This window comes from Lutra lutra, chromosome 3 (genome assembly GCF_902655055.1).
Source record: "Lutra lutra chromosome 3, mLutLut1.2, whole genome shotgun sequence".
Taxonomy (NCBI): domain Eukaryota; kingdom Metazoa; phylum Chordata; class Mammalia; order Carnivora; family Mustelidae; genus Lutra; species Lutra lutra.
In genome coordinates this window covers 54,806,282-54,819,707 of record NC_062280.1, presented here as the reverse complement: position 1 = coordinate 54,819,707, position 13,426 = coordinate 54,806,282, and the positions used below count along the sequence as shown (strand labels likewise).

At 40.8% G+C, this 13,426-nt stretch overlaps 1 protein-coding gene across 4 annotated transcripts in view; it reads right to left on the bottom strand.

Moving 5' to 3' along the window:
- Positions 1–13,426, bottom strand: part of GPD2 (glycerol-3-phosphate dehydrogenase 2) — a 140,855-nt gene that overhangs the window by 34,941 nt on the left and 92,488 nt on the right. The window lies entirely within an intron of this gene.

Sequence of the window (13,426 nt, the reverse complement as noted above, 5' to 3'; positions counted from 1 at the left end):
AGATATGTCACGTCGGTCCCTGTCACCCGGAATATATGTGATGGCTGGTTGGCTCTGTGGGGCATGGTTTCAAACTAGTGGCCATTCTCCGTCCGGCATTTACCCGCCCCGTCACCAAGTGCACTTTGTGTCCCGCAAAAAGGGCAAAAAAACATATAGATATATAGATAGATATATCCCTTTTCTCCAAGAGCTCACATCGGTTATCTGAAAATGAAGAAATAAGTAATTATTCTCACAGTTTGGGAACATATGTATATGTCAGACTTTTCCCAATACAGACAACCGTATGCACGCAAGTGAAGCAATTCAAACCCTCAGACTATCTGACACCCCAACTGGTGTTGATTAACAATCTCTAGGAGTATGTGCTCTATCTAATATTCAAAATCAAGAGCTTAATCTTCCATAGACAGTCTCTCAGTATTCTACAAAAGGATTTTTCTTGGTTTGACTTTGATCAGAGCTCCTGAAAATGTAACATTTTTTTTAATCACACATAAAAGGTAAGAAATTAAGCAGAGCAAAAATTTAATTACAGAACAATTCCTACCTGTATTGTTAAAGATTTATTGCTGAAAAATCCCAGTTAAAGAAAACTAAGGGGGAGGGGAGGGGGGGGGAGATGATTAATCACTTTAAAATACTGGCATCACGAGAGACGTTTTCTATTTATTATTGCCAGTGGAGTTCACGCTGACCAGGAAGAATTACTCTACATTGCAGGGGCCAGGTTCTCTGTGCCCTGAATAATTAATTACCCAGGGCTAGATGTATTGAATCAGGGTTCAAATTCCCACACAGTGGGATCAGTTCTATCAAGATAATACTGATAAAGGGATGAATTTGTAATGGATATTGTTGTTGATTTATGTTGCCAGCATACCAAACATTTAGTATAAATGGTTTATGTAAAGTTTCTTCCTTGTGATTCAGTCTGTGCAGGGCCAGAAGCCCTACATAGGTAATCTGCTCCAGCTAAAAGGGCAAAGTTATAAAGAGAGAATCAATGACCAAAGATTCTGCCACCCCTCCCCACAAACGTCTTATTCCCAAACTGCTGAACTAATACGATCAGCCAAGAATCTTTCCCTCTACTTTAAATCCTCTAGCAGTGGAGAACATACATGTAACTTCGAATGCAGAATAAGGGGTTATTTTATCCAGAAATTAATAGGATGGAAGTAGGGGGAGAAAGGAACAAGAGCAGGCGTAGCTGAAGGGTAAGCGGGAAGAAAAGATGGGCAGCTTTTGGATCAATTTCAACTCAGCATGACCCTCGAGTTGCCATTAAAATAGTCAGCAGGTATATTTAAAGTTAAGTCTAAGAAACCAAATTCTATTAATGGAGGGCTCATTTAAAATTGGAAGATGTCCTATCAAGTTAGAGGCATGCAAACAAACCAAAGAAACTAAAGAAGAATTCCATTATAGATCTTCTCTCTAAACTACGGAGATTACGCATCTAAACCAAAGAGAGTAGCCATCCTGTCCAATCCTTCTACTAGATTTATGTACATAACGATGAAACGCCCTATGGGTGGTACAAGAAATCCAAGTCACGTTGTTATGGAGGAAAACTCACACTCCACCAGATGGCCTTGATTTATGCACAGGACAAGTCTCCACGTGTAAGTTAACTATTTGAAATCCTATATGAAGTCACTGTTCAGAGGAACCAGGCAGAAATTCCATTTGTTGATTTTTTCTTTTTTAAAGATTTTATTTATTTATTTGACAGACAGAGATACAAGTAGGCATAGAGGCAGGCGGGAGGTGGGGGGGAAGCAGGCTCCCTGCAGAACAGAAAGCCCAATGCGGGGCTCGATCCCAGGACCCTGAGATCATGACATGAGCTGAAGGCAGAGGCTTAACCCACTGAGCCACCCAGGCGCCCCAGAAATCCCATTTGTTAACTGACAGATTATTTTGTAAAGTAGTATATCTAGTACACAGTTATCTAGTAATAAAACTCGAATCTTTGAAAATCCCAAATCTCTCTTTTATAACCTTTTCAAAATATAAAATCTCAATGGAACAGCACTGCTATACTGTATCAAGCTCTGTTGCTTCTATACTAAGAAATAGCCCCCTCCATTAGCTCCAAATCCCGACACTTTTTAAGGTAAACAAGAGCGACCTCAGTTAAAAGTGTGAGAAGGAAAGAAGTTTCTTTGGTCCTTATTTTCCATGCCTGCCCTGCTTCCTGGCAGTCCTGCCGTGTCACTTACTTAACGAACAAGGGTCTTCACGCTACGATCCTCACCTGTCCCAATTCTCCCACTGCCATTACTCTCACTCTCTAGACTTATCAAATTTTTGCAACTCCCTCAACATTCCTGCCATTTCACACCTTCTTGCCTTTGTCCCCACTAATACTTCTCTGGCTGCAATACTATTTTAGAAGCTGAGACAACTCCTATTCATCCCTCACCATCTGGTTCAAATAACTCCCCTCGAACTCCTGCCTTCCCTGAGTCCCTCCAAGGCAAAGTTTTCCTCCCTTCTTCAGAGCCAGGATTATCGTGTATCTATCTTTTCTTTTTACAGGCTTTATGATATTATATTTACCCACGTATCCATCAACTTAAAAAAATAAGAAGTCTTGATGATGACTAAAGCACTGAGACAAATACAGGGAACACACCAGTCTCTGAACTCACCTGCCCAGTACCATTGCGGTACGATTTCCCACCTCCTCATCCCAGTCATGCAAAGGCAGGAAGCCTTTCTTGCTCAGCTTTTGTTTTGGTTTTTCCTTGTTAATACCAGGCACAGGCAGGTATCGAGTACGTGTTAAGTTTAGCCAAATTCCATTCAGTGAATTAAATAAACAAGGGTACTTGTAGTCTCAGATTTACAGACTTGGAGATTTATATCAATTTTATATAAATTCATAAATTTTTACAGTCTTACCTCTAACTATGAAATGTTTTGTCTCATGTTAAAGACATTTCTGCAACTTGGTGGCAAGAAATTTGAGGGAAGCAGGAAACCTCAGAAAGGTGGAAAATCTGAACGTAAACCCAAACTAATCCTCATATTTAAGCTGGATCAAGTGGGACAGGGGGAGAAATGGTTATGAATGATTCCCTCAAGACTCATCCTATTTCCCCTTTCTCTGCAGGGGGATGTGCAGACACAGCTATGGTAAGTTCTTAAAAATTGAGGAGTAAGCATTCTGACTTTCCTCTGGGCCCAGGAGCTCACACCTCCACCCCAAAAGTCGCCTTCCTTGCAGACATTCAGCTTAATTCATTTACCTCCTCGGATTCATGATAGACATCCTCTCCTATCCAATTTAAATTCACCCTTTACCCTGAGACACCCAGATGCTCTCAGTGTATGCTTCCCAGGAGAAATGGTAAATTTTCACTATTCTTAACTAAATTCCCCTTCAACCCCCTTTACTGACATTTTGAAAGGTATCTATGTGCCTCCTGTAATTTTACGTCTGGAGAAAAGAAGTTTTTGACAACACTGCATGTCATTGGAATGTGATACAATAATTTCAACTCACCACCCCCCACCCACCCAATTGATCTGCTTATTAAGTTTGGATTTTCCAATCCGTTTCCTGAGAGGCAGGCAACATGATACTAGTCACTGATCAGTGAATAGCATAGCTTTACATTGGCACTTACACAAGGACCCAGACGGGGACTGTGAAAATCTGTTTCCTACTCTATTCTCCTTTTGCACTTGAAATCTCACATATGTGCACATATTGAACTTACAACTCATACGAGAGGAAGCACATGAGAGGTGGAACTATAACTGTTTTCCCTTGTTTAGAAAAGCCCAATATTAAATCAACCTACCCAAAAGAATGAAGGTCAGTGCTGGCAGAGAAGGATTTCGTCTTAATTCTCAATGGGCCCTGCGTATAGGATAGTGAGAGATACTTACTAGGCAAAAAAATATTTCAGAATGTCACCATTTAAAAGATCGGCCTCAAATGTAAATATTTTGGAGACATAGCAGTATTGCTCTCCTCAGAGGGTTTCAAAGTTTGGCAAACTAAGTTAACAGGCAAAACCGCTGAAAAAAGGAGAGAGAATCCCTGAATGTGGAAAGGATGTGAAGAACGAGTAAATATGAAAAAACCCTCAATGACAAATTCCCTGGCATTTTCCTGGTCCTTCAGAGCTAAAATCATACAATGCTTTTAAATTCTACCTACAGTCTTCTTTTCATAGGGGTACTTTTAAAATGGCCATTTACAGGGCACAGACATAACTATGGACCCAGGAATCTGTATAGAAAGACTACAGATTTAAAAAAAAAAAAAATCATTCTTAATTAAAATAACACTTGCCTATAACTTCAGCATCAATAAAAACTGCCTGGCCTGGGTCTCTTGGAATCACAGGACTCCTGCTGAGGTAGGGTGGGGTGGGGTGGGGGGAAGGATGCTTCAAAGGAAGAACACTTCCTTAAAGCTCTAATCCCATTCCAGCGAAATCCACAGGGCAGGTTTCATTGTCTCAGACTGACAGTGTCACAATGACCTCTTGGGCAGCTTCTCCTTAGCAGTTTGGCAAAGATCATTCAAAGGCTAACCTACTAAACTCGAGCTGATTTAATATAATCATTATACTTAAAATTTCCCTCTCTGATGGCAAGAGTGCAAGTAGAAGCAGAGTACAAAAGGGGTGTGTGTGTGTGTGTGTGTGTGTAAGGGTTTTACAAAACCTGTTTTAAGTTCATACGATGAATAAAGTTGAAAAGGAAGACTCAAAATGAAAATATACTTTTCATAGTAAATTGTGACAATAGTGCAATTTCCAAAAGTAAATTATTTAGAAAAGTGATGATTTGTGTGGGGAGTGGCAGGGATCAGGGAGACTCAGGGAACAGTTTAGGAAAGATGTACCTTACCAGATACTGTGGAGAATGGCTCTGGTCTTGGCAGGCCTGGGTCATATGGGTTGGGGTAGGCCCCTGGCTTCAGTGTCCTGTGCAAGGAGAGGAGCTAGGTGGCATCTGTGAAATCCTACAATGCATGTGATGGCTACTCCTCAATAGCTATCTATCCCTTTCAAGATCTCATTTCAACGTATTCCTCATTTCTGGTTTCCCTCACTTTGGCCAAGCATGTCTGAAGAGAAAATGGGCATTAACAAAAACCAAAAGACAGGTGCTTTATAAAGTAAATCATAAAAACAAAATCGGAAATCATAGTCTTCCATTAGTTCTAGAATTATAGCGAAATCTTGATTTGATTGGCTTTTGTGGGTATATCCAGGAGACAGCCAAAGGTGTCCCAGTTCTTCACACCTCCCTGTTACCAGGCTGTTTGCCATCAATCTTGAGTGTCCTCTCCCACTCTGACTCTTGACTCAGCCACATGAAAGTGTTTTGGCCAATGGAATATCAGTCGTGTGATTTTAAAAAGGATGCCCTGCCATGGCCATCAAAAGGACATAACCAGGTTAGCCTGCTGGTTCCAAGAAGCCGATGAGAGGCGGGTGGCAAGTTGCCCTACTCATCCCAGCCATGGCCATTCTGCATCAGCTGACAGTCAACACCTCCAAACATGAGTACAAGCTCAGGGGAAAACAGAAGAATCCCAGCATTAACCCCAGACAAGATATCGAGAACCACCTAGATGACCACTCCAACGCATGAGCAATGAAGCCTAATTATTTGTATGTTCCTTGGGTTTTATGGTTGGTTGTTATGTGGAATTTTGGCAATAGATAAATTACACAGGCAGTGTTCCCAACTTTCTAATAAAGTTAGTCCGTACTTAAAAATAGGTTCTATCTTCAAGACTGCCTTCTAAGATGATGATTTCGAACACACTTCAATTTCCTAGAGAAATGGTATAAAATAAATGATGGTGAGATGATTAGTCTGTGCCACAGAGCTATTTAGAGCATAGGATACCTGAATAAGGACATTGGTGATTCTGACAGTCTTGATGCCCATAACCTCCTCACACTGACCCTTAATCTCCAGGCTGACCATAGTGCCATCTTCACATAAAACTCTGTTCTTCATACCTCTGACTTTTGCCTCATGGTGTCTCTACTCCATGAGACATCCTATCCTGTCTGGTAGACTACTCAACTTTTCATCTTTCCTTCATGAAACCTTCCCTGACGCCTCTCAGACACAACAACAGCCTTCTCCCCTCTGTGTGTCCATGACACTGCAAACATACTTATTACACCACAAACTATTTTCTGAATACCTGCATTCAATACTAATGCATTTATCAAGCGAATATGTACTAAATGCTTTTAACGTGTCAGAAACTGTGCTAGAAACTAGGTTTACAACAGATGCCTAAATAAACGTCATTCCAGGTCTAGGAAACCTTGATTCTAATAATATGTTCCTAAAAGAACAGAGTGCATCTTACTCAATTTCGCTTTCCGAGTACCTACCCATAGCACCTGCTTACCTGGTAGATATTCAAAAATTTGTTGAGTGAATAAATGAGTATGATATAGAACATAATCTCAGGTTAGAGACTGCTCAAATGAGGGAAATGGGCTCAAGGCTAAGAGAGTCTAGGACCAGATGCCAACCACTCAACTCTACCCTCCCTGTAGCTGCAGTCTCCACTGAACCAAGGAACTTTGACTCTCTACCTAGCTACCCAGCACACAATGGGAACGGGGTGTCTTCTATCACACAATCTTTGGTGAAAAACCAAGGAAAAGGAGAAGGCTAGTGATTATGTTAAAAAAGCAAGCGAGGGTCTGACGTATGATTAAGACAGCAGGTGGCAGATCCTTTTAACAAATTCTGAGTACACATTGGGAACCAGGCATGATGGTGGGCCTAGGGCTCCACTGAATAGGAAGAACAGGATTACCCTAGTCTTTGCTCTATGGAGCCACACTCTAATGGTAAGACAGATAAAAACAACTAAAATCAACTAATAAGACAATTAGAAATTGCAATGATGGCAATAGAGGGAAAAATCGGGGCCAGGGAGAGCAAATCCCTGGGGCAGGGGTTATATTGTAGACAGGGCAGTTAGGAAAAGCAGCCCAGATTAGCAAGAAGTAGAGAAAACACAGAGAAGTCAATTAGCCCTAACAGCAAGACCACCAACTATAAAGTTTAATCACTGCTAATTTGCAATTATATCCAAAGCTTATATGAAGCATAAACTACCAGAAATGTGACATGGCATTAGCACAGCCCCATTTCATTAAATAGGGCCTGTAAAGTAACTTTTTTTTCATTTGTACTTTATCCACCTATGTTTTATACATACTTATCAGGAATTAAGTTTAAAACTCTTCTTGGTTTGATGCATATTTTTGCAGAAAATGTCTTCTAGTATAGACTAGAGAAACTCAAAAGAAAAGCATCATATTCGAAGTTTATGAATTGGAATAATTTGCTGTCACTTATCCATACTACTGTTCTCAGGAAGGGACACCTGTTAGCACAGAGCATGTAATCATTTTTATTATTAAATACAAAGGTACAATTAAATACAGGCACAGGATGTGACCTGCATCATAATTCTACCCAGCCTTTCTCTTCACATTATCCTTTTCATTATTGTGGGCCTTTTGTTCCTTCCTGTTTCTTTTGTCTCACCCTAAGTTCTTGAACGAGCTATTTACAATCTGAATAATTAGCAATCAGTGTGGATCTGTGGTCTTTGGCCCCCTGTAAACGAAACATTGTGAGGCACCTTAACATGACATATTTAAGTACGGAAAGTTTCTATACCCTCAGGACTTTCCTTTCTTGAAAAAACTTTTAAATGAATCTAATGAAGAGTAAGTTTTCCGCTTTTCAGATACTTAGGAATCTAGCTCGAGTTGAACAAAAATAAAGCCCTATTTTAACCATAAACAGGAGGCTCTGGGCATTCATCAGTTACACCTGTGCAAAAATGCTCTACCCATCACTGCACGGTGAAGACCCCTCCCCAGGGCAATTCATTCTCCCACTAGCACAGGCCCCAAATAGATTTTTGTATTTTGAAGGGAGAAAAAGAGAAAAGAAGTAATGAGACAAAAATTAGTTGAAATGAAGCTGTAAAGTCGGTCAGCAAGACACACTAGAAAGAGTCCTTCGTAGACCATACAGTATGTGGCCTAAAGCCATAGATAACCTTCTCTGGTTGGTGTTTTGTTTTTGTTTTTTTTTTAAGATTTTATTTATTTATTTGACAGAGAGAGAGAGATCACAGGTAGGCAGAGAGGCAGGCAGAGAGAGAGGGGGAAGCAGACTTCCCGCCGAGCAGAGAGCCCCACGGGGGGCTCGATCCCAGGACCCCGGGATCATGACCTGAGCGGAAGGCAGAGGCCTCAACCCACTGAGCCACACAGGTACCCCATCTGGTTGTTTCTGAAATGCACTGAAGTCATGGTCAGCTGTCTTAGAATAGCTAGCATTGAGGGTGGGGCCTTCATTTACTAGTCTGTGGTCGTAAACCAAGTCTTAAGCCAAGACTAGCCTTAAGCCAAGACAACCGTTCTGGGGGGCTTGAGATTTACTTCTTTTACCAATATTTTTAAACACCTACTGCATGCCAGGCCTTGAGCTTCTTATCACTATGGGGAACAGAAATGGAAACGCATTGGTCCAGCTGCCCCAGGATTCTGAGTTATAAGAGCAGATCTACCGTCTCACTGGGAAAAGTCACGAAGTTTCAAAAAGTCTCCAACTCTTACCACATTTCCTCTCTTCTTTCCTCTGCAGTTTTCCTATGGTATCACCAAGCATAGCGCTCCAGACACATCTTTTGTCTCCTAGGTTATAGGAAGATTTGCAAGGCTTCTCTCTTAGAAATGTGGACTTGCCTTCTAGGTCATTCCTGACCAATGGGGAAACCCCATGCTAGTCACTTCAGCTAAGGTTCTATTCACTCCTCTACACAAGGGAATGATATGGGGGTAGACAGGCGGTTAACATGAGCAATAAGCAATAGAACTAGCGCGTGTTACAACATAATAGTTCCCAATTAATGTCAACTGTTATTATTATTTTTTTAAAGATTTTATTTATTTATTTGACAGACAGAGATCACAAGTAGGCAGAGAGGCGGGGGTGGTGGGGGGGGAGAGCAGACTCGCTGCCAAGCAGAGAGCCTGATGCGGGGCTCGATTTCAGGACCCTGAGATCGTGACCTGAGCCGAAGGCAGAGGCTTAACCCACTGAGCCACCCAGGCGCCCCTCAACTGTTATTATTAAAAGATAAAAAAAAAAAAATTACTGGAAAGTCAAGACTGCTTTACACTTTAACTGAAATATATGGTTACTGCCTTAAATACTTAAAAAAATAAAAACAAAGAAGCTCTGTTTATTTTTGAGTTTTAAATGGTTCACTGCTCATCATCCGTGTGGCAAACTTTTCCTGAAATTATGTGACCGCTGAACTCTAATCTCTGCACTTTGTGAATACTGTTGGCTCTTTTCTCATTTTCTCTCTCCACTTTTCACCACGGATGAACAAGTATTCTCTTCCGGATGTCACAAAAGATAGAAAGACAAGGAAAACGGTTTCCAGTCCAGAGGAAAAAGGCGTTGACAGAATAAAAAAACCACTTCAAAATAGCAGAATCATCAAATCTTAATCCAGACAACTTCATTTTCTCTTAAATAGGGACTTTCTGCCAGTTTTTAAGAAGGAGATCAATGCTTGCTATAAAACTGGGAAATGTCAAAAGAACCAAGTTCTAATTCCTCAAATAGCCACTAACTGGGTGCGTTTCTATAATAGATAATTGTCTGGATATTGTTTGGTTTTACTTCCCAGCATCAAAGCCCCCTTCCCCCCAACCCCTGCCCCTTATAAGTCTCTCAGAGGGGCTAAGGCTACGCCTCCCACAGGTGAGAAAGAAGGTGGTACACAAGCCTCTGACCTGGCTCTATAATCAGAGACTCTCCACAGCAGACTCAAACCTAGAGCTAGTGACCCTGAGAATGGGACGTGGGGAATCCAGTCTGAAGGTGGAGGCAAACAGCAGCAACAGCACCTCTTTCTAGGGCCAGTAGAGCAAGAGGTGACAGGCAGTAATCAGCATTAAAGTTGTCAAAAACCTGAGCAGGCACACATGTCAGTCACGTCCCCTGTGGCTTTGGTTGCCGCAAATCATTTTGGGTCCTTTATTTTCCAAGCTATGTCTTCAACTTCCCAGCATTTCTGCCTGCTGCTCCGTACCCTCTCAAAAAGTTCAACTTAACTCGGCCAGATTTATTTATCTGCCGCCTGCACCTAAAAATTCTGGGCCAGTCCTGACTCCTGCCTCAGTTTCGTCATCGCTGGAACCACAGAGTGGAGCTCTGTGGTCTCTCAAGTTCCTGCCAGTGCTACCAATTTTATACACAGTGATCATAAAATTTCAAGCAGACCAATGGAAAACTTGAGAATCAAATGCTGAAACAAAGGCAAAGAAGCCCTTCAGTGGGAAAGGGAACCACCTCTCATAAAAGGACTGGAAAAGAGAATCCTTTCCTTTACATGGCACCCCCTTTCTATGGCCCTCTCCTCATTTGTGTGTGAGTTCATGCACACAACTTTTTACAAACCCGCTGGAATGGCTCAACCTGCCCCAGGGGCGATTCCAGAGTATGAACTACATAATAAATACAGGGAACCGTGTGCTAAAGACCAGCGGGGGATTCTAACTGGAAGCAGCCTTTTGAGAACCTTTATCAGTTGCGTGGTTGAGTCCTGTATCTTATCAGATTTCTCTCTCTAATCACGGGAAGATTCCACACCTTATCAAATTGTTATCAAATCACTCTGACCAGAGCCAGATGTCCTGATTGTCTGAAAAGAATGCGGACTATCACATTCACTTGAAAAGCAGGCTAATTCTAGGTGCCCAGGGAGAGCGGTGGGAGACTCAGGACACCTGAGTTCAGGACCTACGTGCTCAGTCAGGACTGATTTGATTCTGGGCATGTCCCTTTGCCCATCAGAGTCTGTTTCTTCATCTACAAAACAGAGTTAACACCAGCTTCTGTGCTGATCTTCTAGAGCAATTGCAATGTTTCAATTAACCCCAAGTGGAAGCATGTGCAAACTGGGAAGCCTTTTAAGAATGAAGCTAGTACTGTCATTGAACATTTCTTTCCACTAAATTTCCCTTCCCTTCCCTTTTGTTTGAGATAGATAATCTTTTATTTGTTATCCAAATTATAAACATTCCTCAGTTATCAGAATATCGGATTCAATGTTTATTGAGAAATTTTATTAGGAGCTTGAAACTTTAAAAAGGAAAATAAGCAAGAATTTAACTCTTTTTACTTATACAGACAAAACTTTCAGACTCATTTGACAATATGTGTCTTTAACAGATATTATTTCAAATGACAGTAAGAATATTCAATCCTTTCTACTTAATTTCTGTATTTACTAAGCAAATTTCCTATCTTAGTTTGGATATTCAAATAAGTTTGCCTTACTTTTTTTTTTTTTTTTCTCTCTCTCTCTCTTTTTTTTTTCCTCTTCAACAGCAATCATGACTCATCTGATGTATGGGGATGTTTGGTTTCTCATCAGAATCAGTGAATGAAGGGCAGGGGCTTAGTTCTTCCATCCCAACTTTCACTACTACCGATTTATCTACAGCAAGCACAATGGTACTTGGCATGGAGGAAGGTGCTAAACTTTTTGTTGTCTAAAATGATCAACTTAGGGGCACCTAGGTGGCTCGGTCAGTTGGGTGACTGGCTCTTGGTTTCAGCTCAGGTTATGATCTCCTGGGTCCTGTCAAGCCCCATATCCAGCTCTGTACTCAGTGGGGAGTCTGCTTGAGAGTCTCTTCCTCTGTCCCTCTCCGCCCCCCACTTTGCTCCCTCTGTCTCTCTTTCTTTCTCTCTTTCTACAGTAAATAAATAAATCATTAAAAATAAACTAAAATTGGGCGCCTGGGTGGCTCAGTGGGTTAAGCCGCTGCCTTCGGCTCAGGTCATGATCTCAGGGTCCTGGGATGAGTCCCGCATCGGGCTCTCCGCTCAGCAGGGAGCCTGCTTCCCTTCCTCTCTCTCTGCCTGCCTCTCTGCCTACTTGTGATCTCTCTCTGTCAAATAAATAAATAAAATCTTTAAAAAAAAATAAAAAAATAAACTAAAATAATTCATTTCTAATTTGAGAGTCTATGAGTTTGGCTAGTGACCACCAATTTAGCAGAGGCTGACCACCCTCAGAGGAATGAAAAAAATAGATACTCTGAACCGTATTTACAGCCACGATCACATGTTGAGACAGAAGACTGTGGTGTAAAGGCTGTGAGAACCAGCTTGACAGGGCCCTTCCTTTAATGCCCCATAACTACCTCCTAACAGCTACTAGAATACTTGGTAGATCCCAGATAAAAGGCCAAGTTTATGCACAATGCAGTTATCAATGAAATTTCATCAATAGCACATACACAAACATCAAGTGCTATGCCAGATGCTCTAGCCATATTTTTAAAGCCAACAGATTTGTTCTTCTGGAAAGTTAAACACAAAGTAGGAAAAACAAACTAGCCACAGTAAGAAAAAAGATATTCTACTTCAAGAAAGTAGGTTGAGTTGTAAGTTGTCAGTGACCCAGTATGACTATCCACACTTTTCAAAAGGCTAGAAAAATAGCTTAGATAACTGCATTCCATTATCTCATTTGAAAAAGCACATATCTAGGTTTTAAAAATATCCATTTCCTGACACCCACATACCAAAGCTTTCTTTCATGACTCTATCATTCAGTGATACTTTCATTTCTAGCAGGCCGAATTACATCGCATATAAAATTTGAACATGGATATCCGGGATGATATTGAAAATTATCTTGAATTAGGTTGGCTATAAGAATGGCTATATATTGTTTAAAAAAAAATAAAGAATGCCCATGCCCTTACAAGTTAAATATCCGTTAAAATGTTCTGGGTGTGGGGATAGTGCACTCTTTCTGTAAAGGCCATATGATTCCTATCGATGCACGCAACTCTGCTATTGACAATACCTAAAAAAATGAGCATGGATACTGAAATTTAAATTTTATATAATTTTATGCCACAAAATCTAACCATTGAAAAATGCAAAAATCATTCTCACTCTATAAAATAAGAGGCAGGTAGGGATTTGACCTCTGCTCTGGGGGGCGGGTGGGTGGTGGTGGGATGAGAGAGAAGGGAAAAGGAAAGAACTAGATTAGTAAGATTACCCATGAGCTGCCAGTTGTTCTAGCTGGAGAGAGTATATACAGGTTCAAAATCCTATTCTACTTTTGTATATGTTTGCACATTTTGATAATAAATAGTTAAAAGTTTGTAACTCAATGAGAATCCTTTCACAATGTACACATATATAAAATCATCACATTGTATACTTTAAGTATCTTACAACTTGGTTATTTAGACCTCAATAAAGCTGGGAAGTTGTTTTGTTTTTTTGTTTTTGTTTCTTTAACATTTTTAAAATAGAAAGAGGAAGAAAGGAGAGAAGGAAGGGA